Below are 25,690 nucleotides of genomic sequence, written 5' to 3'. Positions count from 1 at the left end.
CATGATAGAAAAACGTAGGCGCCAAGCGGGTCACCTCCGGTCACAGAGACAGGCAGGAGCCTGTGGCGTAATGATTATGGCAGGCTCATGCCAATGTACAAATAGTTATATGCCGGTTCAGAGTGGGTTAAAAAATGCGCCGTGTGCATTCCCCTCGTGGGAAATATTCGCGCAGCCGGGAGGAATAATAAATGGGGTAGATCGCTTAGACAGAGTAGAGTCTGTAGCGTGAAGAGTATGGCAGGCTCAAGACGATGTACACTTAATTACATTGAACTCTATGCCGGTTCAGAGTGAGTTCAAAAGAAAGCGCCCGTATGCATTACCCTCATAAAAAATATTCTAACTATGGGGAGTATTCAAAGAAGTAGATCGCTGGGGTGCTGGGTCGAACAGGGCGCTTAGTCTTACCTATTCAACACCAAGACGTTCATACGGACATCACATAGGATCGTCTGACGAGCAGTGACTGAGCCGCCTCGAGGTGCAGTCGCTCGATACTGTCAGGGGGCTCGTCGAGAAACAGCCAATCCGGGGACAGTTCCTGGTGTGATCTTAGGGATTGAGGGGAAAGATATCATGTCTGTTGCCTGAGTCCCTGGGGCAGACGTGTTCGGTCAGATTAGACGTTTTCGCTTTTGAGTGCGGCGTGCGTACTCGTGAGGATGAAAGGCAAGTCTGAATTGGGTGCAACACCCATGTGTGTGCCCATACAGTGAGGTATCCACGGGCAACTGGTCTCATTGAGCTGAATTATTTGGCATAATTACATATATACATAAATGGGTGATGGCTTATATACATATATATATTCACTGAAAAAACCATAGGTTTCAGGAGTTTTATAGTTAGGAATTAGCTTTTACAAAACCTTTGAAATTCACTCAAAAAACTATAAGTTTTAGTGGTGTTATAGTTAGCTGGACATTTTACTCATACAAAACCATTGAAATTGCTCCTATATAGTTAGTTGTACTAAGTATATATCACGCACCCGCAATCCACTGCTGATGATGTCACATATTAGATCATTCATGACATGGTCAGTGACATCACTGATGACATCTCAAATGACATCACTGATGACATCACTGATGACATCATCCAGTGAATGTGGTTTGCTTCGTTATTTAAATATGCATTATATATATAGCAATTTGCATTGACGAATGAGTGGATATATAAATAAATATTTGGATGGAGGATTTAGTAGCAGTGTAATTGACTGTTTACTTGACCATTTTATAATGTCTCACTAAATATAGTGGATAGTGACTAAACTGTGTGAATATCTGTATCACTTTGTCAGTTGTTGTGTAAACTGATTCTACAGTTGGTTACTAGCTATGTGAAAGTCTATATTAGTTATTGATTAGTTAACTGAGTATTTGTATGGGAGTGTGAAAGTGTGTGTGGTTCGGTGGAGGGTGTGTGACTGTCCAAAGATGTGTGAATAGTTTGTTCAGTAGATATATGAAGTTAAAACTACATGTTCTAACAGTTTGGGTGAGGAAATCTCTTTATGGGTGTGGTGAATGAGCAAATATATTTCTCAAAGGTACAGGTCCAACAAACTAGAAAAATAAAAGGCAGTGTATGTGTCAGTTGTTGTATATAAATAAGTATACATAAGACACAATGATTGTGTGAGTGACTGTATGGATAACTGTATACTTGTAATAATGATTTTATAATTCACTAAGTATGACTTACTATCTAAATGAATAGAAGAAGTGGTGTTTGTATAAGTGTTTTGCTAAGTAAATATGTAAGTATGATCCATTGTTTGCATAAGTGAGTAGGATGACTTCATATGTGAATAGGATGCCTGCTGTTGTTTAATGTCGATATAGATGTATGAGTATTTTTGATAGTGTTCTATTGTTCATTGACAGCATGTATGAGTGAATCCATAGGTAAGGGATTAGATGTGTGTATACATGTATGAATCACTGAGTGGATTTTTAGATACTTGTATTGCTGTGACAATGGATTTAAATATGATACTCTGTATTTTACAAAGAGTGATGAAAAATTGTAATAGTGTATGAAAAGGTGTATGTGATTGTCACATGGATGATGTCATCAGTGATGTCATCAGTGATGTCATTTGAGATGTCATCAGTGATGTCACTGACCATGTCATGAATGATCTAATATGTGACATCATCAGCAGTGGACTGCGGGTGCGCGATATATACTTAGTACAACTAACTATATAGGAGCAATTTCAATGGTTTTGTATGAGTAAAATGTCCAGCTAACTATAACATCACTAAAACTTATAGTTTTTTGAGTGAATTTCAAAGGTTTTGTAAAAGCTAATTCCTAACTATATAACTCCTGAAACCTATGTTTTTTTCAGTGAATTTCAAAGGTTTTTTTAAATACTAATTCCTAACTATATAAGGCCTGAAACCTATGTTTTTTTAGTGAATTTCAAAGGTTTTTTTAAATGCTAATTCCTAACTATATACGGTCTGAAACCTATGTTTTTTTCAGTGAATTTCAAAGGTTTTTTAAATGCTAATTCCTAACTATATAAGGCCTGAAACCTATGGTTTTTTCAGTGATATATATATATATATATATATATAAAATTTCTATGGCAAAATGAAACCCCTCATTTTGTTCCTTTTCAAATTAAATGTATTAAGTGTTACCACTTTATTCCAATCAAGATGACTTCAGGTGTGCCATACTTTTGTCATAAGTAAGACTGTTAGCGTTCTAGTTGTTCTTTAGAACACTCTTGGACATTCTGTCATTGGGCTATATTTGGGCTACATCTGGCTGATATTTGGGCTACATTTGGGCTCTTTTGTCTCTGGTGGCCATCTTGGGAGACTGCATATCAGAATTTTTTTAATGAAATATAAAAGGATTTGAGAAGTCACTCAAAATGTGCCCTAATTTTTCTTTCTTCAGCACTAATCATAATTTCTATGGCAAAATGAACCCCCTCATGTTGTTCCTTTGCAAATTAAATGTTTTAAGTGTTAACACTTTATTCCAATCAAGATGACTTCAGGTGTGCCATACTTTTGTCATAAGTAAGCCTGTTGGCGCTCTAGTTGTTCTTTAGAACACTCTGGGACATTCTGTCATTGGGCTATAGTTGGGCTACATCTGGCTGATATTTGGGCTACATTTGTTTTTTTTGTCTCTGGTGGCCATCTTTGGGCTACATTGGGCTACATTGGGCTACATTGGGCTACATTTGGGCTCTAACATATATATAGCCCAATGTAGCCCAATATATATTTTTCAAAGTTAATTTTCGTAAAAACCACTGGAGCATATATCTTGAGACATAGCAAAGGCACATCGGGGTACCAGTCCCTACAATTTTGCCAAGTTTGGTGGAAATCCATTCAGCCGTTCGAGCTAAAAGTGTGACAGACCGCCCTATGAAAATTAACATGGGGAAAACACGTTTTGGGACCCCCTTTTATCTCGGCCCCCGCTTGACGAATCCCCCCCAAACTTTCAGGGAAGGACCGGAGCGCTGCGAGGCAAAGTTGCTGAAAAATTCAGGCAGATTCCTCAACCGGCGCCAAAGTTATTCCCAATAGAATGTTGCGATTTCCCTATGGAAATCAATCCTAACTATATATACCTACTGGCGACCGCCAGTAGGTAATATATATATATATATATATATATAAAATTTCTATGGCAAAATGAAACCCCTCATTTTGTTACTTTTCAAATTAAATGTATTAAGTGTTACCACTTTATTCCAATCAAGATGACTTCAGGTGTGCCATACTTTTGTCATAAGTAAGACTGTTAGCGTTCTAGTTGTTCTTTAGAACACTCTGGGACATTCTGTCATTGGGGTATATTTGGGCTACATCTGGCTGATATTTGGGCTACATTTGGGCTCTTTTGTCTCTGGTGGCCATCTTGGGAGACTGCATATCAGAATTTTTTAATGAAATATAAGAGGATTTGAGAAGTCACTCAAAATGTGCCCTAATTTTTCTTTCTTCAGCACTAATCATAATTTCTATGGCAAAATGAACCCCCTCATTTTGTTCCTTTGCAAATTAAATGTTTTAAGTGTTAACACTTTATTCCAATCAAGATGACTTCAGGTGTGCCATACTTTTGTCATAAGTAAGCCTGTTGGCGCTCTAGTTGTTCTTTAGAACACTCTGGGACATTCTGTCATTGGGCTATAGTTGGGCTACATCTGGCTGATATTTGGGCTACATTTGGTTTTTTTTGTCTCTGGTGTCCATCTTTGGGCTACATTGGGCTACATTGGGCTACATTTGGGCTCTAACATATATATAGCCCAATGTAGCCCAATATATATTTTTCAAAGTTAATTTTCATAAAAACGACTGGAGCATATATTTTGAGACATAGCAAAGGCACATCGGGGTACCAGTCCCTACAATTTTGCCAAGTTTGGTGGAAATCCGATCAGCCGTTCGAGCTAAAAGTGCGACAGACCGCCCTATGGAAATTAACATGGGGAAAACACGTTTTGGGACCCCCCTTTTATCTCGGCCCCCGCTTGACGAATCCCCCCAAACTTTCACGGAAGGACCGGAGCGCCGCGAGGCAAAGTTGCTGAAAAATTCAGGCAGATTCCTCAACCGGCGACAAAGTTATTCCCAATAGAATGTTGCGATTTCCCTATGGAAATCAATCCTCACTATATATACCTACTGGCGACCGCCAGTATGTAATATATATATATATATATATATATATATTACAATATGTAATATATATATATATATATATATATATATATATATATATATATATATCTACGTAATTACATATATACATAAATGGAAAACCCATGATGGCTAGTATGTACCAACATGTAGTGAAGCATGAGAAGGCAGTAGATCTTATTAAGCATCTCCATTGGGCATAATTACATGTATATACAAATGAAAACAGAGCTCCCATAGTTACCCTGCATTGTGTCTGCAATACATGATGGTCAATAAATCAAAAAGGAGGCAAGAGAAGCATATCATTGTGTATACACCTGTATTATTGGGACTGTAAGTTATTCGGGATTAATCAAAGCCATCTGGGCAAAAGTGGTGTCCAATTCATTCAGTCCATTCTGGACGGAGTAAGAGGACTGCATCCATTTACATTCTCTTATATTCAAGATGGAATTTAGATCTCCCCCACGAGGTCCCAGAGTGATTTTCTCAATCACTACCCACTTCGATGATTCAGGTGTGTGGGTGTTAGCTTGGAAATGATAAACCAAAGGTGCCCCTGCTGTTTGACATCTTATTCTGCTGCAATGTTGCAGTACGCAATTCTTTATTTTTTGCTTGGTTTGCCCGACGTAGATAGATCCACACGGGCAGAAGATGGCGTAGATGACTCCACTGCTGTTGCAATTTGTGAATGATTTTAAAGTGATAGTCAAATTGTTGTGCGTGATTGTCTTAGTTTCTAGGCACAGTGCACACGCTTTGCACTTACTGCATTTGTAGTTTCCCAACGTAACGGGTAGATTCAACATTGTTTGGATGGTGGGAACCGGTGGGCTATCCAGCATAGACATACCACATAGTCTCTGACGCTTTTGGCTTTTTTGAAGGCATACATGGGTGGATTCCGCATTTCAATTGCATCAGACACGATATTCCAATGTTTGTTGATTATATTCCTTATTTCATTGATCTTACTGCAGTAGATAGTAACACATATCATCCTATCCTCTGGAGTCTGCCGGTTTCTTGGTGCCAGCAGCGTTTCTCTATCACTGAACCAGGCCCTCTTCCGTGCCCTCTTCACCAACCTTTTTGGGTAGCCTCTTTGTAGCAGACGGGAGATAAGTTCATCCGATTCAGTAAAATAGTCCTCCTTCCAGGTACAGTTCCTCCGGATGCGGAGGAACTGACCGAAGGGTAAGTTGTCACGTAGGGCCCGAGTGTGATGACTTGAATATCGTAGCAGCGTGTTACGCTCGGTCGGTTTTCTGTAAAGTGTGGTGTACAGAACTCCATCCCGTTCTCTGATGCTGATGTCAAGGAAATCAATTGAATCGTTACTACAGCAAGTAGTAAATTTAATATCTTGTGATTGAGTATTGAGCCATTGAGTGAATGCCTCAAGTTCTTGCTTTTCTCCTGTCCAAATAATCAAAATGTCGTCTATGTAGCAACGATATTCAGAGATATTGTTGAGGTAAGGGTTGTGAGGAAAGAGAATGCAGTGTTGTTCATAATCACTCATATAGAGGATCGCCAGGTCCGGGGCTAAGGCTGCCCCCATCGCCACCCCTTTGCTTTGTATAAAAAAGTTATTCTGGAATATAAAAAAGTTCTTTGTCATTGCGAACTCTAGTAAGTCGATTAGGAATTCTGTGGGGACCTCTGCTGGTTGTGGTCGTGATGCCAGGGCTCTCCGCATTGTCGTCAGTGCTGGTATTTGGGGAATGCTCGTGTACAATGAGACAATGTCCATTGTAACAAGTAATTGATTATTTTTGTCAAAAGGTCTTTGGTCCACAAGGTTAATCACCTGCATAGTGTCTCTCAGGTAGGTCGGAGTTGCTTCAGCAAGTGGTTTTAAAAAGACATCCACATATTTACAAAGTGGCTCCAGAAGCGAACCACAACCCGATATGATCGGTCGTCCAGGTGGTTTGGTAGGGTTTTTGTGGACCATAGGTAGGACATAGATGGTGGGGGTCCGTGGTTGGTTCACATTTAGATATAGACATTCTTTCTCTGGAAGGAAGCCAGCCTCCTTCCCTTTCTCCGTGATGGCAAGGATCTGGAGTTTGATCTCCCTTGTAGGATTGGTTGCTATCGGCCGATAGCTAACCCCATCTCTCAGTTGGGAATATATTTCCTGTGTGTAGTCATCAACGTCCATGATAACTATTGCTCCTCCCTTGTCTGCTGGCTTGATAACTAGCTTCTTGTTAATCTTCAGAACATCCAGGGCCGTGCGTTCGTTCTTTGTGATATTGTGTTTCACATAGGGTCTCTTTGAGCAGGTCTTTAGCACATCCTTTAGTACCAAACTCTCGTAAGTTAAGATTCATGCTGAGACCCTGGTTCCTGCTGCAACTTCCACTGCTTCCCCCATTTTGGATGGCGCCGGTATAGACACTGACTTGAGTGACTTTGGGGCTGGTGAAGCTGAGGCGGTGGGTAGCACAGATGCCCCCACCGCGTCTGGCCCTCTACAACCTGAGGAGGCTCCTGAGGCGGCTGACCCTTTGCTGCCTGATCAAGGTCTGTCCCAGTACAACCTGCGGAGAAATCCTGAACCCTCATCGCGACTGCGAGGCTATGTAATGTAAGACTGTTCCTTATACATTATACTGTTTATTGAATGACCATGCAGCAGTGGTGGGGAAGGGTTTCAGTGGGACTGTCACATGTTTGGTAATTGACAAAGAAGCTGTATATGTTATGTTGTTTAAAACCTTGTTGGGGAGGAATGTAATGTCGCGATACGTGACGACTGAGTTACGTCGTGACGTATGCAACACATGACCCCGTGTGAATAAAAGGTCAGGGGCGTGCTCACGTCGGCAGTTGGCGACGGATACGAGTACCTGCAATTAGCAATCACCCCAGACTCCTGTCTTCATTTAATGTGCTAGGCCCACAGGCCCCATTCCGTCACGTCCAATACCTTTGTGTCGGCGCTGACCAAGTGCGCGACACAACAAGGCCCACGCACGCTCCCTGTCTAGGTGCGGAACCTCGGCGCTCACACCAATCATGCTGCTGCAGTCATGCTGGTGATAGAAGCCGCGTGCTAATGGGAGCCTGTGTGCTTCTGGTTCACAGAAGGAGAGGAAGGAGGAGTTGAAGTAGGAGAGGCGGCGGCCGGCCAGCCGGCAGGCCGGCAGGTAGGTGTCTTTCTTTTTTTTTAGGCCCCCACCCTCTCCCAGTTCACCACTACTGAACGGGAGCAGCCGCCACTGGTCATGTGGCTTGTTGGTACCTTAGCCATGACAGAATGGAGTAACAATCCAAAGTCTTTTAATTCCACCAGCCATTGCGGACCACGCTGCCCAGTGATAGGCATAGTATTGTGTGAATACCAGAATATGCTCATCCATGTACCCTGCAGGCATAGTAGGTCTTGCATGAAACTTTCAATCCAAATAGATGTCAATCTTTCATGTTTCTTGCCTCTCCGAATTAATGAACCTGGTCAGTGTTTCTAGTGTTCTAATATTACCGAGACGTTACAGATTGCCTGTGGAAAACTAAAAATAAATAAAGTATCAAAACATATATTAGTATAACTTCTGCATGAATTCCAAATCAAGTTCAGTAGAGTTCAGAGTGGCTTATTAGAGAAATTACAGCATTTAAAACAAGCTTTGACAACGCAAATATGTGTCCCTTTTTGATAGAGGAAGTGGTTGGTATACGTTAGGCAGATTGTCTGGTGTTACCCCTAGTTGTCCTAGAAAAAAAATTTCATATTGAATTAACATATTGTTCTACAGCAATATGAAAGCTATGAGCAGGACCATCTACTCAACAGACTGCATTGGCAAACCTAAATTGTATATACCCAAATGGAAGAGTATTATAAAAAATAATTTAAAGCTGTTGTATTCTTGTTACGGAAGTTTAAAGGCATACAAAACAAAACATTGTGCAGAATATGTTTTGACAAGGATCCGTTGTTTTCATTAATCTTTTAAAAAGCATATGTGCATGCAAGTAATTACTTAGTGAAAAAAACACTGTAAATCGAACACAATGTTATCATGACAGCAAAGCGAAAGTCATGCATACTTAGCATGTTCTCCACCCGGCTGTATTGTAACTGATTTTTTCTTTTCCTTTATTTATTAAACCCCCCTCTCCCCACCCCACCACTACTGCCCAAGAGCACCCGCCATTGGGCATGAGATAATTGTGAGGCAGTCTATTACAAGGAAATATAGTAAAACATAATTGACGAATTGGTGCAGAAATGCATTCTTGTGTGAGGTGTTCTTGTGTGAGGACCCAGGGAATCTGGGCAATAATGATGACAACTCATTTTGTTTTCCAATGGAGACCTTGGAAAATAATACTGGTGCACTAAAAAATGAATGACCATTTTCTTTCGTTTACCACTTGACTCTCTCAAAGTAGTGGGGTTGAGCTGTTACAGCTTACTCTAATCGATGCTATGGAGCCTATTACGATGTCGGACCGATGCACCGGAACTGACAAACCATAGGTCGGTGGTTCCGCACATCTTTTTTTAATTTTTGCGAACCACATTAATCAGATACAGATGATGTTACAGCATAACGTTAATTGAGCAACTCTCATATTTCTACATTTATAAATCATGGTATCTATTACAACCATTTACCATAATATTTCCAGTCTGTATGAAAATGTGATACATTGGTAAGCAGTATCACTCTTTTCAGCACAATTATTCCAATACATTCTTACCATTGTGGATTCTGGATATCAAGCTTGCATCACTCCAGGTGAGCCCCACCTCCCTGTACGCATCCTTGCCCATAAGCCCTATTCTGTTTGCTCGGCCAGCATGGTGCCGCCATGCGTCTGGCTTCTATTGTTTTTCTGTTCACCCTCAGCCTCTCCCATCTCCTTCCAGACTAAATATGTCTAATATGGGTCTCAGTAGTTTTTAGGGTGACTATGGGGGGATAGCAGTACACTGTACACATCTGACTGTGTATTGGAAAACACCATGTCTGTATGCCATTCCTTTATGGTGGGGGCGGGATCCTTCGCCCAACGCATTGCCACTCAGCGCTTAGCTAGTAATAGTCTGATGGCTACCAATTTTCTTTTGTTGGTTTTAATCCCTTTATCATATCCAGTGGGGGGGGGCATTGGGTCGAACTCCAAAGTTGATCCAATGATAGCTTCTAATTCGCGGAATTCTTTCCCCCAGAATTTGGCTATCTCTGGGCAGTACAATGCCACATGCATGAAGTCCGCCGTATCTACGTGATATCTAGCACATTCCTTTGTGTCACGCAGACCGTATCTAAAACGTTCCTCTGGGATGTAATATATTCTGTTAAGATATTTGAAATGAATAAGTCTGTGTTGGCCATTCAATGATACAGTTCGGGTCGCGTAGCAACAGCGTTTCCAACTCTTGTCATCTATTGCCCTGTCTAAATCTCCCTGCCATTCTAGTCTTGCCTTTGTAATCTTTGGCATGGGTGCGTCCTGTACTAAAGCATATACTTTTGCTACCAGTCTGAAGGGGGTGTCTGCCTGTATTAGGGCAGACAGCACAGTGATGTCTAGGGGCTCATGCATGTCTTCTCCTAGCAGTTACCACAAAGAACATCGGACTCTAAAGTACTAGAAACAAATTATTGGATTTTATATCTCGGTGACCTCTTGAAAGGATTCCCACTCTTTCACTCCTCCTTGATTAAATATATCTCCCATTTGTGTGCTTCCCAGTGTATGTAATGTCTTCACATTGCTTCCCTCCTGACTCAGCTTGAACCAAGTGCACCATGTTAGTTCAATATGTGGAGAGTATAGCAAGGAGCCGGTGTAGTATTCTTGGATCTGTCTCCAAGCGTGCATTGTTGAGTTGAGTGAATTCAAGACTCCAATGAATCTTGTTAGATTGCAGAATAGCATTCTGGGGAGAGTATTTGAAGTGGCTGCGTCCCTCTCAAAGTGTAAATGTGGTAAGTCATTCAGGTTGTGTAGTCAGTAGAGCACTGGTGCTCCCTGTGCAGCCCTATAGTATAACTTCTTAACAGGGGCAGTGAGGCCTTCCATGCCATACAGTAAAACTAGGGTATTCCACTGTACCCTGGGTTGTTTTCCAGCCCAGGCCAGTTGAAGCAGCAGGGATAGCAGCATGCAGAAGAACGAACCAGCAGTGACATCGGTATATTTTGAAAGAGGAATAAGAATCTCGGGAGTACTATCATCTTCATGATTGGTACGCGCTGATGGAGCAAGGATTCGCACGTAAAGTGACTTGCTTGTATCAAGAACCTCAAATAATGTTAACAAATATAATCAACATGTTTGTGTTACTAATAGTGCACATTTTTACATTACACGGGGTGTCCCAGTGATGCTTGCCTATGTGTTTACTCATCCTAATACGCTTGCCACTAAAATGGCTGCTGCTACGCGGGAATTTCTTCTGCGCATGCGTCGGTCATACCCATGTGATGTGACGTACTCGCAGTTCTGGTGGGAATCTCTTTGCACTTGCGCAGTAGTATTAAAATGGCTGCTTTGTGTTCTCACATGCCCGAAGCTTGCACTGCAGCTTTTGCTATGCTGTTTGTTTTGCATTAATGCTAATGCTATAGTTATTATAAATTAATGGGAGTAATAGAGGGATTCCTGGTATACAGTGTAATCATTTATTTCTGTGTTCTAAATTGTTTTCCTTTACTTTTCATGTATCAAATCTTTTGGGCCAGGGAGGTGCTTACTACTCCATCTTAGAAGTCCCTTCTGCGCAAGTCACCATGGCAGAGGGAAGAAAACCTTGTAGCAGTGGAACCCAGCCAGCTGGCAGCCACAGCCAAGATGCTCCTGGGAACCGACCTGTGACCCAGCAAGACGAAGCTGAACTGAACTGCATTTGTAACAATTGTATATGAATATTGTATTCTTCATTGTTATGTGTAAAGCACATGTCATGGGAACCCCAAATTCAGTGGGCGGTCCCAGAAGATGTAAATTAGGGGCTCGAGAAAGTCAAATCCTAGTAAGTGTGATGACCTGTCCTTTCTTTTGACCAATCGAAATTGGGGATTCTTACACTTGCAACATTTGGGGGGTGGTACACTGACCCGAAAACAGTATAACTAGCCCAGGTTTAGCTAGAGAATTTGTCCGACTTGTCCAAATAGCTGACCTGTCACTGACCCAAGGCACTCAATAGCTGATCGAGAACAGAGGTGCTGCGGAGCACTCTGTCCGAAAGTTCCTCAGACCCAATCGGGGTTTTGGAAACCTTAAGTGCTGGTGGAGCACTTTGCTGGGGAATTCGATAACCCAATCGGGGTTTTGACTGATAGCTGCAGAGAGGGTGTAGCGCAGGCGTTGCAACTGAACTGCGGGTGCTGGTCTTGCCTTGGTGGTCCTGTCCTGCTCTTAATCTGGTTTTCCTGTCCTGGGGTTCCATTCTGCACCTGCTGGCCTACTGGCGACTGAGTTCCTTGGGGTTCCTACTGTCCTTAACTGACCCGTGGCCAGGGTTGGTCTCCACACCGTTCTAGGTAAATATAAATCTGTGAGGGAACCCATTTTGCATCCTTTATCTCCTTGCTTTTAATAAAATCGTACTTGCACATTGTTCCTTTTTCTTACCCTCCCTGTGCTGATCAATAATAAAGTTTCACACTTTTGCTGTTTTATTAGCATGTTCCATTTTCTACCCATCCTGTAAGAAAATCCTGACATACAGTTCATGAAATATAGATGTTGCTTTTCTTTACCCATTCCTTTAGTCGGTTTAAAGTGGTTATTCTGAATTATTAGCGTGTTCCCATTTTCCTTTCCCAATAGTCACATGGTTATTCCTAATTCCTCTAGTCTTTTACCTTACTCTCCCTCGAGGGGTATTCAACCTATGACATTATAATGTTCCTAATTTTCCCCGTCCTTTAGAAAATACAATTTTTCAAACCTGATTCCTATATGTTTAATTTTTAGTATGCTCCTTGTTCTTACCTTCCCTTTAGACTTCTAAATGGTTGGCCTTATTTTGTTCCTACAAGGATATACACTTTTTATGATTCTGATTATTGATAGTTTGCTTGCTGTAAATCTTTTACTTTCTAAAACTGAAGAAGATTAGGTAAAGGTTTTCAAAACTTTCTGAGTCTGTGGTTATTATAATGAGTACAAATGAAATATAAATGTGATTCTATTGTAGTGACTGCTTATCATTTACAGCTAGATCCCTGATCCATTGTGATCATAGGTACCCGTGACAGTGGATTGGTAAGTCGGGTACATTGGAAATAAATAGGAATGAACTGGGTTGCTGGTAGTAGAGTGTAGGTTACCCGATTAATAAAATATGGTGAATTGAATTTATGGGCCCAAATGTGCATATGGTAAAATTATAGTCAGGTGACCAGCGCGCTCTATCAGTAATTTCCTGGTAGCAGAGGAAATGGTTAGGGACTAGTTAAAGGTAGGTAGGACTAGTTAAGATAGGTAGATAGGTTATTTGCTGCTAACTGTGAAAATGTTATTGCTGCTACAAGTATCGATCGATCAAATGTAAAATTGTTGTTTTGTTACTTTGAAATGTTATGAAATGTTTTAAAATTTTGTTTTCTGAAATGTTGCTATATTGATTTATGTACTAATACACTCGTTAGTGATTGTTACATGTTTGTCTGGAATCCCTGGGGGCAGAATAGCAGGTGGTGAGGAGAATCCAACTCACAGTGAGGTCAGTTGCTCGAGGAAAATGAGTGCAGGTTAGGCAGAACTGGAAGCACTAATTAGTGTATGTATAAATGATAGCAAAGAGTTCGCTGGCAAAACTTCTATTGTGATATCACCTAGTAAGGGTCACACGGAAGGAGTAGCAGGTTCATCTGAGCTAGATTGATAGCAAAGGGGTTCACTGGTGAAACTTTTGGCTTAGTATATATCCCAAAGTGGATGAGTCGAAGGAGTAGCAGGTCCGCTAATGCTTGTGTGAAGAGTAGGCAGAAGGGATCTACTTGCAGTATTTGAAAAGTAAACGGAAGAGATTTACTTGCAGTGAAATACATCTTTTTCTTTCTAGACACTTGAGTACAGTGGCGAATGTTTTTGCGTTGTAAATTAAACAGAGCACTTGCACTTTAAAAGGTAGAAATTGAGTTTTCCGTTACCTTGTGAAGGAGGGAGTCAGTTGCGGAGCTGCTCTGACGTCACTCAGTGGCGCGCTGGTATTGGTCAAGACAGCGGGCATGTAGCTGAGACAGCATTGTAAAGGAGGGGTGAGCACAGGAGCGTGAGAACTCGTTTACGAGAAACGCCGCGCACCCATTGGTTGAAATTATTTTGAAACCGCTTATTTGATTGGTTGCTGAAAATTAAAAGACGCATTTGTATTGGAAGTGATTTTTGTAAACAGAAGTAATTTGCGAAAAAGGTATATGTGGTATTCGAATCATCCAGAGTCCCGACCGGATCCTAGATATCAAGGGTTTGTGAGCTATCAGTGGAGAACAGCTAGATACGACCTTATGTATGGGAGCAAGAGAAAGATGACCTTATTAGACAAAGTAAACAATTATTTCAAGAAAGACAAGCCTATCAAAACTAGAGAAGGGGTTATCATTCCACCATCTAATACTCCCGCATCATTTATGATGTTTGACAGAGGCTACCATGCATGTGTATGGTTAGTAAATTGGGTGAAATATACTAAAGATGACGGAATTTTGGCATTTCCGTTAGAAGGTACATTTAATGGCAGAATTTTGTTCAATCTGAGGACCCGAATGAATGATTTGCATCCCAGACCTAGACTAACGCAATATGAGGCCTTAGAAGAATGGGAAATAGAAGCTTTTGAGCGAGACAGACCCAGAAATGACAAAGGGTTAACAAAATATGACCCGAAATTAAATAGAGAGACCCGAGAAAAAAGAATGAAAGAATGGCGACAGATCATGATGGTAGACGGACTGTACCCTGTAATAACAGTAGAAGAGCACATGGGAGGGAAAAGGACAGAGAAAACAAAGCATTTAATGACCAGTGGTGATTCAGATGATGATTATCTGGAGGAGTTGTTAATGAAGAATCTACCACCATATAATGAAGGACCAAGATCCTTAAGTGCAAGAGATACATGTCTAAGACCTCCTTATCAGGAGGAATCAAGATCCCTAAGTACGGGAAACCCATTCCTGAAACCTAATTATGGTGATGGACCGAGTATGACACACCCAACTGCCCGAGTTTTAGCCCTCCATTAGTTCCACAAATAGTACACAAAACCACCATGGAAAGAATACTGCAGGATAGAGAAAGAGATGCTTTAGTTAAACAAAGAACTGAATTGATCCAGAAAATCTCCAAACTAAATACCAGTCCTGAAGCTCTGACAATTCCAGTAACTATTGGACCAGTTGTTTCTTTGTACGGGGATAAGCAGGGGAGTCCAAAAACTCCATTCATAACTCCATCTGTAGTACAGCCGAGAAAAGAGCCCTTAATAGTAGATGATCAGGCAAGTGAATGCGAATCTGTGATTTCCTTGATGGATTTACCGATAAGGGAACCAGAAGGGAGTTCACAGAGAAAGAACACTCCTTTTACCTCGAGAGAAGTTCAAATTGAGTCATCATCCGGTACTAGAAGGGCCACAGTAGTGACTCCTGAAGAAATCGAAAGATGGACCCGAGAATTAGAGAAACAAAATCCTCAACCAAAACCATTAGATATTTACAAGCTAAGAATAGAATTGGAAGAACTGATGGCTGGAAATGTGGGTCTGGACAGACTTAATACCCTTAGTGAAGAGGAATTATTATTCATGTGCAAAAGTATACCCAAGTGTTCCATGAGAAATTAATGGACACTGCGGCTAGTATGGAAATAGATATTGGTAAATCTAAAGTGTTGCAAAAACCCTACAGAGCAGAGTTCTCAGACAAAGATTCGGAAAACATGAATGTGTCAGGGAAAAAGGTACAGATCAGAGAATTGTTAAACCTGTTACAAAAATGGGGGGAATTCGAAAAATGCAAAGCAAGATGGGCAAAGAAAAAAGATTAAATTAGATCCAAACAAATGGCTTCTGAGTATGTCTTAAAAGAAGCAGACAAGGCAGAAAAATTATATCCTATGCGAGAAGTACCAGGTGGAGGATATGTACATGTTCCATGGTCCAGACAGGATATTGTGTCCTTTACAAATGACTTCCCAAAATTACGAGAAAAACCTGTAGAATGGTATAGACAGGTCGAGAGATTTGTGAAAGTCCAGAAATGCCTCATGAAAGATCTAGATGGTTTCTTTGACACTGTAGTTCCCGTAGATTTATGGACAGAATGTAAAATTGCTGTTGATTGGCCAAGTGAGGAATTCCCGAGGGACCCAAAGACAGGGGCTCCTTCAGGGGATGTCATGAAGAAATACAACCAGGTAATGTTGTATCTAAAAGGAAAGGTGCCTGGAAAGAAACTGATTGGACCCGAATAGATAGAACTACTCAAAATCGAGATGAAACTGCACATTCTTATTATGAACGACTGTTACAGGTGTTCAAAACGTACAGCAGACTGGATAACATTGAGATGAAAGACATGACCCACTTCATTTATCGATTTGTGCTAGGGTTAAGGCCTGAGATTTCACAGTGGATCAAAAACAATAAAATTTGCTGGCAGTCTAAACCAATTGATGAAGTCCTGAAGTATGCTAAATATTGTGAAGATGAACTGGCAGATAAACGGAAAGAGTTAAAGGAAAAGGTCATGTGGGGACAGGTAAAACTAGCAGAACACCAGGAACAGCAGATAAGTAAAATGACTAATAATCAGAGTCAAGGCCCCGGGGGTGGAGGAAATCCCAGAGTAAAAATGAGTCGAGAAGAGGCGAGGAAAAAGTTCCCCTGCCGCGGGTGCGGAAAGATAGGTCACTGGAGAGACGAGTGTAAGGCTGTACAGAATGGTAATGTGCAAAATAATGATTTAAATCCACAGACGCAGAATGAAAATCCACGAAAGACCCAGCAGCAGGTAAAACAAAATCAGTTGCCTCGTGCACCTAGGCCAAATTATAGGAGCAAAGCACAAAAGGGTGAAGACACCGAAGTTTGGGAAGGAAGGGAGGATAGAAATGCAGCAACTTCACAATTTCTGTTAAATGACACATTTCTCTGTGATGACCCCTACTGACGGTGCCTGAGGGGGGGGAGGACGAAGGGTGCGTGCTTGGTGCCTCCTTGACGGTGAACCAGTCAGGACCATACATTGAAGGAAAGGTTGAAGGAAATGACGTCACCTTTCTGTTGGACACTGGTGCTACCCGTTCTACTGTGAGAACAGCAGACGTTCCACACCTACCACTCTTGGGAGAAGCAATCCAAGTAGTGGGCGTTTCTAATCAGCTAATTAGTACCCCAGTTACTGAACCTATGGAGATTAAAATTGGGAATTTTAAAGAAATGCACAGATTTGTTGTTTGTGATTCCAGCCCAGTAAACCTGCTAGGACGAGATTTGTTGTGCAAAATGAATTGTACTATCTTTTGCACTCCAAATGGCGTTGAAATTCAGACCCCAGACGAAGATGGGATTAACAAATTAATGTTAGCAAACCTGACTCAGAAATTAAAAGACTGACAATACAAGACTTACCTGAAGAACTCCAAGAGACAGTGAAACCAGAAGTATGGGATTTTCCTGGAAAAGATGTAGGATTAATGGCAAATGTTGACCCAATTAAAATAGCCATAAAAGAAGATGCAGTCTACCCAAATACTAAACAGTATAACATGAGTGCAGAAGTGAAAGCAGGAGTTGCCATTGAAATAAAAAGATTGCTAGAAGCAGGAATTTTACAAGAAGTGTTGAGCAGTCCTTGTAACTCACCGATAATTGGCATAAAGAAACCTAGTGGTAAGTACAGGGTAGTACAGGACCTGCGCAAGGTTAACAAAATTGTGGTTCCCTGCTTTCCTGTTGTGCCAAACCCTGCAGTAATTCTATACCAAATACCGTGGAATGCTGGATGGTTTACCGTCATTGACTTATGTCATGCATTCTTTTCAATTCCATTGCATCCAGACAGCAAATTTCTTTTCTCATTTGAATTCGACAGCAATGTCTACGTCTGGAATCGTGTCCCTCAAGGGTACACGGAAAGCCCTTCAATCTTTAATCAAATTCTGAAAAAAATGCCTTGACACTCTGGTATTGCCTGGAAAATCAGTCCTGGTGCAATACATAGACGACCTCTTGGTGGCGTCTAAAAGCAGGAAAGACTGTTTTACTGACACAATTGCCTTGCTGAACCATTTAGGTGAAGGTGGACATAAAGTATCACCAGAAAAGCTGCAATTCTGTACCTCATGTGTGAAATATCTGGGGCACCAGATAGAGAGAGGTATCAGGAAAGTTACCACAGAAAGAATTAGGATAATTCGAAACATGGAATTGCCAAATACCCAGAAAGAAATCAGGATGTTTCTAGGAGTTGTAGGATACTGTAGGCAGTGGAATGTGGGATTTGCAGTCCTTGCAAGACCATTGATAAAAATGACAAAGAAAGGAGCAAAAGATCCAGTGGAATGGGATGACGAAAGCATGACTGCTTTTGTAAAACTGCGAGAGTGTCTGTGTACAGCTCCTGTATTAGGAATGCCTGATTATTCAAAAGACTTTGCACTATTCTGTGACACACGAGATAATTGTGCACTTTCAGTCCTGACCCAAATTCATGGTTTGACTCGACGTCCAGTGGCATACTTTTCTTCCACGTTGGACCCAGTAGCAGCTGGATTGCCCGGGTGCTTGAAAGCTGTAGCTGCAACTTGCACGAGTCTTGAACAGAGTGAGTTCATTGTTATGGGACATCCAGTAACTGTGTATGTTTCACATTCTGTTGTAATTCTACTGACAAGAACAAAGACTCAGTATCTCACGCCAAGTCGGCTGACTAAGTATGAGAGAATCCTTGTAGGTGCAGCAAATGTAATCATTGCTAGATGTAATATTCTAAATCCAGCTACCTTACTGCCCAGCTCATTCGCAGCAGAAGTGAGGGAGGAAATTCAACATGACTGTATTGAATTGACTGAGTTTAGTACAAAACCACGCCCAGATATAAAAGAAAATCCTTTAATTAATGAAGACTTCGAGCTGTTTGCAGACGGCTCATGCATGAGACATGAGGAAGGTGGCCTAAGTGCTGCCTACTCAGTGTGCACTCTAGGAGGTCCAGTGGAAGCATCCTATTTACATGGAGTCAAGTCTGCACAAATAGCTGAATTGGTTGCAAATTTGGGAGGAACTCGAAGATAACCATATATACTGATAGCCAATATGGTTATGGGGTTGTGCATGATTTTGGCCAATTATGGATGCAAAGGGAGTTCCTGACTTCTTCAGGCACACCTATCAGAAATGGAAAATATGTACAGGATTTACTGGAGTCGATCCAGTTACCAAAAGAATTGGCTGTGGTCAAGTGTGCTGCTCACAAATCTGGCGATGACAAAGTGACAGCAGGTAATCGCTATGCTGACCAGTTAGCCCAACATTGTGCAAGATACCGAATAGCAATCAATATAAAGGTTGGGGGAAACGGAAACAGCTGCCAACTTTTGATGCTAGAAGGAGTGAATACCTGGGAGGAAGTGAGAGACTTACAGGAAGCAGCAGAGCCACAGGAAAAACAAAGATGGAGAAACTTTGGTTGCCAGAGGAGGGTGGAAGATGGTGTCATTGTTTACCTTGATGATATGCCTGTGTTGCCAGACTGTATGCTTGCTCCTATGGCTAGGTTGATACATGGAGACACACATTTAGGAAGAGACGCCATGATACGAATGTTTCGCCAGACATGGTTCAATTCGAAATTCAGAAACATAGCAGAAGCACTCTGCAAGAGGTGCCTAGTTTGTCAACAATTAGAAAACTGTAGTGTTACCAGGAAAAATTGGAAAGGCAGAAGGCCCTTTTATTAGACTACAACTTGACTTTATTCAGTTGCCCCCTTGTCGAGGAATGAAATACCTACTTGTCATTGTCTGCTTGTTTTCAAAATGGGTGGAAGCTTACCCTGCCCGTAGAAATGACAGCATCACAGTAGCCAAAATATTACTTAGTGAACTAATACCTAGGTACGGTTTTCCAGTCACAATTAAATCAGACAGATGAAGTCATTTCCAGAATGAAATAATAAAACAAATCTGTGAAGCATTCAAAATCACGCAAAAACTGCACTGTGCATATCAACCAGAGGCTTCTGGAGTGGTACAACAGATAAATGGCACAATCAAATCAAGATTGGGAAAGATGTGTGAATACACTCAATTGGAATGGCCAGATGCTCTGCCACTTGTGTTGATGGGACTCAGAAGTATTCCAGACCGGAACACGGGCTTGAGTCCACACGAAATACTGATGGGAAGAGCAATGCGGCAAGCATGGGTACGAGGATACAAACTGATAAGAATATCTGATGATTTGGTACTAGCATACTGTAAAGAGCTGGCTGACCAAGTGCGTTCTATCTCTCACCAGATTGGGGGAGACGCCGTCGCCAGGCCGATGACTCCAGCACATGACCTGAATCCAGGTGACTGGGTCGTAATAAAGAAACATACTCGAAAATGTTGCCTTACACCGAGGTGGGGAATGCCACGACAGGTGATCCTGGTAACAACCACAGCTGTGAAGTGTGCAGGAGTACCTCGCTGGATCAATGCCAGCCACACGAAGAAAGTGACAGAACCTGACGAAACTGAAGCAGAAGGTTGCGCAGCTGAGGGGTCCCAAGATATCGGTCCTGAAGTAGCTGAAGAAGAACAACCGAGCTCCAGTCAAGATGATTGGGTCCCAATAATTGACCTGACTATCGACCCTATACGAACCAGAAGACAGATCTATTTAGATAGACAGTGGGATAGTGAGGACGAGACAGGTATAGAAGAAGGTACTCAGATCATCGAAATCCAAGTAAAATCTGATTCTGAGGAGGACCAGATAGGGAGAGAGCAGGTATTTGACACTCCACCAAGAACACCTGCACCAGAAGAGGGTCAGAGACAAATTAGGGCGGAAGTTCAAGCGGAATAAAATCAAGAGTTCGAAGAGCTTGAACAGGAACAGATAGGACTAGACAATTGTCTTCAGGAAGAAGAAATAGAGACAGATCAAAGCCAGATTCAGCATACACCTGAACAAGGACAGTTTAGGGACCAGGTGTTGAAAATTAGTACGTTTTGGTGAACATTATCTGCGCCATCTTGCCTCTTCCCCTGATACCACACTTTTGTCGTGCGCGCCCGCCATTTTTAAGATGCCTCGATCAGAACGAACCCTTTTACATGCCGCTGGCCCCTGGCATAGACCTTCGCCTTCACTAAGCCTGCACGCTGACCACCCCCCCTGCTTGCACCTGCCTTGAGTCATAAACCCCTCTTCGGCGCTGCTCTGCCCCAGGCCCTCATCCTGTTCCCAGCGCGACACCTCCCTGCTTCCCTTTCATGATCTCCGGCCCTTAGATGCAAACCCCCTTTTTCCCTGTGTGCCCGTTTTGTCTTCCCCGTTCCCAGGCCGACACCCAGCTCTGCCGATACCATTCCTTGCCCCTCCCCGTACAATAGAAAGCTTCCCCCATCAAAGGATCCCCGGGTTGATCAAAGCCCCCACTCCATGAGATCCGATCAAACCCCCCACATCCCATGAATCGGCGGAATATCCAGCTGCGTGATACTCATCACCTGTTGTGACTAGGGTGGGGACTTCAACTGTAAATGTGTGTGGGAACGGGCCCAAAGGGGATTTCCGGGAATGTCTTTTCCATACATCAAAGCTTTAACATGAATGTGTAATCTACAATAAAGTCATAAACCAGTGTATAAGAGGCCAGGCCTCAGAAATGTATCTAGAGCACCTCAGAACGATACCTTCTGTCCGTTTCGTTGTGTTCTCCTCCGGAGAGAATAAAAACCTTGTTTCCTGCCTTCCAGTCTCCAGCGCCTGCCTCTTCAATAGTTTAACTTCTTTGTGGGTTCAAGAGGCGACACCGCCGGGCAATACTTAAGGATCTTATATTCTGGTTGGTAGTGCCCCCCAATTATTTTCTACAATTGGCGTCCCAAGCGTGGGGCCCATCAGCGACTCGTGGATCCAGTGGGAGAGGTCCCGACGACAGAGTGAACGACTGCAACGATCGGGAGAGCTCTTGCCCAATAGACCCTCGTCTGGCAGCCGATCATCCGAACTTCACTAGTTCCGAACAGACCTCTCTCGAGTGATCTACGGTCCTGACTGGGGACCATCAGGAGTGCCGTGAGAAATACGAGAAAAAGAGGACGATCGGGCGCTGGATTCGGAAGACAAGAAACTGTCCACATGGTCCGGGTAAGGTCGTGTAATCACGACAAGTTGCGAAACAATTGCTTGATTGTTTGATTGTTTAAAAATACTAGTATTGCTCTTTATTTATTAGGAGATTCACTGTCTACAAACGGAGAAACAACGGGCTCTCTCTTTGCAAGCAGTGGAGGATAGGTAGGGCAGCAGCCGTGCTTATTTTTTTCTCCCCCACTCAATAATTACTTGAAACTGAACTGTTGTTCGCAAAACTATTGTTTCCTGGAGATTCCCTGTCTGCAAACAGGGAAGAGACCACCCTTTTTGCAGATAGTGAAAAGGGTAGGTAACGCAGATCTTTGCGGACCTACTCATTCTCCCCATTGTTATTTATTGGTCTTTTTGTTATTTTTGATCCATGAGGTATTCACTGCCTGCAAACAACGTTGAATAGAAATATTCTGTCCGGTCTTTGCACCTAGTGATAAGATAGGCAGTGCTGACTTTTTAGTCCCTCGTTACGAGCCGTCATGTCTGTCTTCTCCCCACTGATTAATAGCCTGTTTAGCCCGGACCGTGTATTAGAGGTGGACCATATAGCTCCACTAGAAGGCACCCCTAATAAGGACATGTTCATAAACTATGGATTAGTCACCATAGCCTATAATAAATTGTGGCACAGGTATACCGAAGAGAGTCAAGACAAACAGTGGCCACTGGCAGGATCCTTTGACCTTGATAAAATAGAAACGTTAGAAATAGCCCTTCGAAATAATAAGACAACGCCAATTATGCTCGACAGTCTCGGTATGTGGCGCAGAGAGGCTATGCAACGACAGAGAAAAGACGAGGACAAACCAAGTAGAGAAATATACCGACAGGACAACCCCAGGACATCGCTACCCACGACTTATCCCCCGACACTATGCAAAAGACGACCAGACTTAGGGCCAGACCAATGCGCTTTTTGTAGGTATGTCGGACACTGGAAAGCCCAATGCCCGACTCTACTGAGCGTGAGTAAAGGCAAAGGGCCGACAGGAACGACAGACCGGCAGTACGAGAAAAAGCGCGAGACAAAGAAGAACCCGACTTACATAGATAGACCAGACAGAACCACCACGTTTGATTATGCCCGATGGCACAGATTTCGCCAGGACAATTTCAGCGGCATGCTCAAGTTCTCCTAGGTCGGGCAACGACAAGACGGGAACCCAGCCTCGTTTTAAATTCACAGACGGAAAGAGATAATTATAACCAATAACTGTTTTATATTCATCTTGGGTCTTTGTATGTCGTACTTGTACTGTCCCCCGTCTGAGTTTGTGTGTATGTAATGTACAAATCTGCGTCATCCCTCTACACGTGTTTCCGTGTTACTCAACCTCTGTTAGCAGAAACTTAGCATAAAAACAACCTGGAAAGAAAGAAATGGTAAAACAAAATCCGTAGACCATTAATGAACTTGAACTTTTAATTTAGCACAACAAACAAGGAATAATAACGGTAAACTGTAGAAAAATGAAAGTCAAACAGAACATTCGCCCCCCCCCCCCATTCTGGAACCTTCCAAAGTAGGGCAGGGTTACGGCTACGCCCAACCAACGGCAACCCATATAAGGCGGGCCCGGCCGCCAACTCTTGGTCAGGAAATCTTAACGTATGGGGGAGCCGGAGGAGAGGCAGGAGCCAGCAGCCGGGGCAGTTGTAGGTAGTCCCGCCACATGTCTCCTCAGCCAGCCGCAACGGGCCTGGATAGACTTAAGTAGTCCCGCCACATGTCCAGAGGAGAACGAGGCACCTTTTTTCCTTTTCTCTTCCGTAACAGCCGCAGCAGCTCTGGACGGCGGGATGTCCTGCACGTACCTCCACAACAATTTGTCCAAGTTGGGCTGGGAGGGAGAGGCGACGCGGACGAGCCTCTCCCACCTCCACCGATAGGAGGTCTCCCAGCCCCCGGCCCGACGCCGAACACCCCCAGTCAGGCGATGGTGCCAATACTTCCACAGCACCGAACACACCATGGTGGCACCCCAGTACTTGCGCAGCACCGAACGTGCAATGGTGGCCATATTTTCGGAACACCGAACCTGCAATGACTGCACTGATACTCGTGCCGCGCCGAATGCGCGCCACAGGTGGCCATACTCCCACAGCATTGAACACAGGACTTGGGAGACACCGGATGTGGAGAGACCTTCATGCGGGGCGATGAAAAGGAGCGGCATGGAGTGCACCGGGAGAAGGAGACGATGCGAACGAGTCTCCCTCGCCCCTCCCAGGTGGGGGCATCACAGCTGCACCCCAGCTGAACGTCCCGCTTTCACACAACAGGGACCTCTTCCTTTCACTCCGAAGGATCTCTCCCACTCTTGCAAACTCGACGAGAGTGGCCCCTGTAGGGCCTCAAAATGGCGTCTGGGTCCGCTGGAAGGCGGGCCCCGGCCACTAGAGTAACTTTGACCAGCAATATAACTCGAACATTTGCCCCCTGGAGCACGAGCCCCCATCTCCGACAGCATCTCCGCAGCCTTGAAGATCCTACAAAGGTCCCCGGCGGAACCTTCGGCCTTTGCAGCCTTCCGGTAAGGGACGGCTGCCTTGATCGCCAACGAAACAAACATGACATTGCCACTCCTTCTGTTAGCATGAATTCTAGAACTGCCGAAAAGGACTCTGGTCCAAACTGCCAGTAATGGGAAACATTTCCCCCTGATGCTGCTTCCGGACTGAGCCGGCCCCGCCCAAAATGGCGCTGGTATCAATCGGAACTTACGAACACCTCGTGGTGTTCCTTCGCACTAACATAAACTTGATGTTCTGAGATTTTATATGATCCTTTGTACACTTGGCTAGAAAAGACAAGGAGAACTCACTCGACGAACAGTATGAAAGGATCCCCGTTACAAATGTTGATTACAAATGTACAATGTATTATATTTTTATAACTGATGTAAACCTCATTTACGACGCACACGCACGGTATGCATATAGGAAATCTGATTACCACTATTATGATTATGCTTCTAAATTATGAAAATAAATGCCCCCGAACCCCCAGCCAATTAATAGACGTTTTAGTTTCTTACAAATGAATGAGTAAAGCTTTCCGATGTTTTTATTGCTGCGAACGACACCCCCCACTGTACGCACTTTAGCCATTGCCACGACCGGCCAAATACGACCGCACCCTCATAATCCTCATGCTGAAATGATTTAGCAAAATAAAGTTTTTTTGAACTATGGACGGGTATTGCATGCCTTATTTTAAAAATGTGGGATCGGTGGGAAAGTTCTTTTCTGTGCACCCTACTCTGCTCTCTCTTTAAGGTTAAAAGAAGATGGTTGCCCAGCCCTGGAGGACGGATCGGATCGACAACACGACACTCCGCCTTCAAAGTACGCGACTGACTCATGAACTCTCGCGTAGAGGAAGACCTTGACTTCCAAGGATGGGTAAAACGAACGGTGTAAATGAGGGAATGTAAAAGGAGGGTGAAATGAAATAATGTAAATGTGATAAAGTACAACGTTCCAAAGTATCAGGGAACGGAGCTGACCCAAGAACCGAAGAACCTTAGAACGCCACAGCGTTGAAAGAGGTTTAAGGATCCCGATAGTGAGATACATCCTTTGACTAGATACCTCGCACTAAGCACCTCTGGTTTCCTTTTTACGTTTCCCC

The 25,690-nt window shown here is 43.1% G+C and overlaps 1 protein-coding gene across 3 annotated transcripts in view; it reads right to left on the bottom strand.

Annotated features, from left to right (window-relative positions):
* Nucleotides 1–25,690, bottom strand: part of CCDC178 (coiled-coil domain containing 178) — a 1,259,352-nt gene that overhangs the window by 950,952 nt on the left and 282,710 nt on the right. The window lies entirely within an intron of this gene.

Source organism: Lissotriton helveticus, chromosome 4_1 (assembly GCF_964261635.1).
Source record: "Lissotriton helveticus chromosome 4_1, aLisHel1.1, whole genome shotgun sequence".
NCBI classification, from domain to species: Eukaryota; Metazoa; Chordata; class Amphibia; order Caudata; family Salamandridae; genus Lissotriton; species Lissotriton helveticus.
The sequence above is the reverse complement of the archived record's forward strand: the minus strand, read 5'-3'. Positions and strand labels throughout refer to the sequence as shown.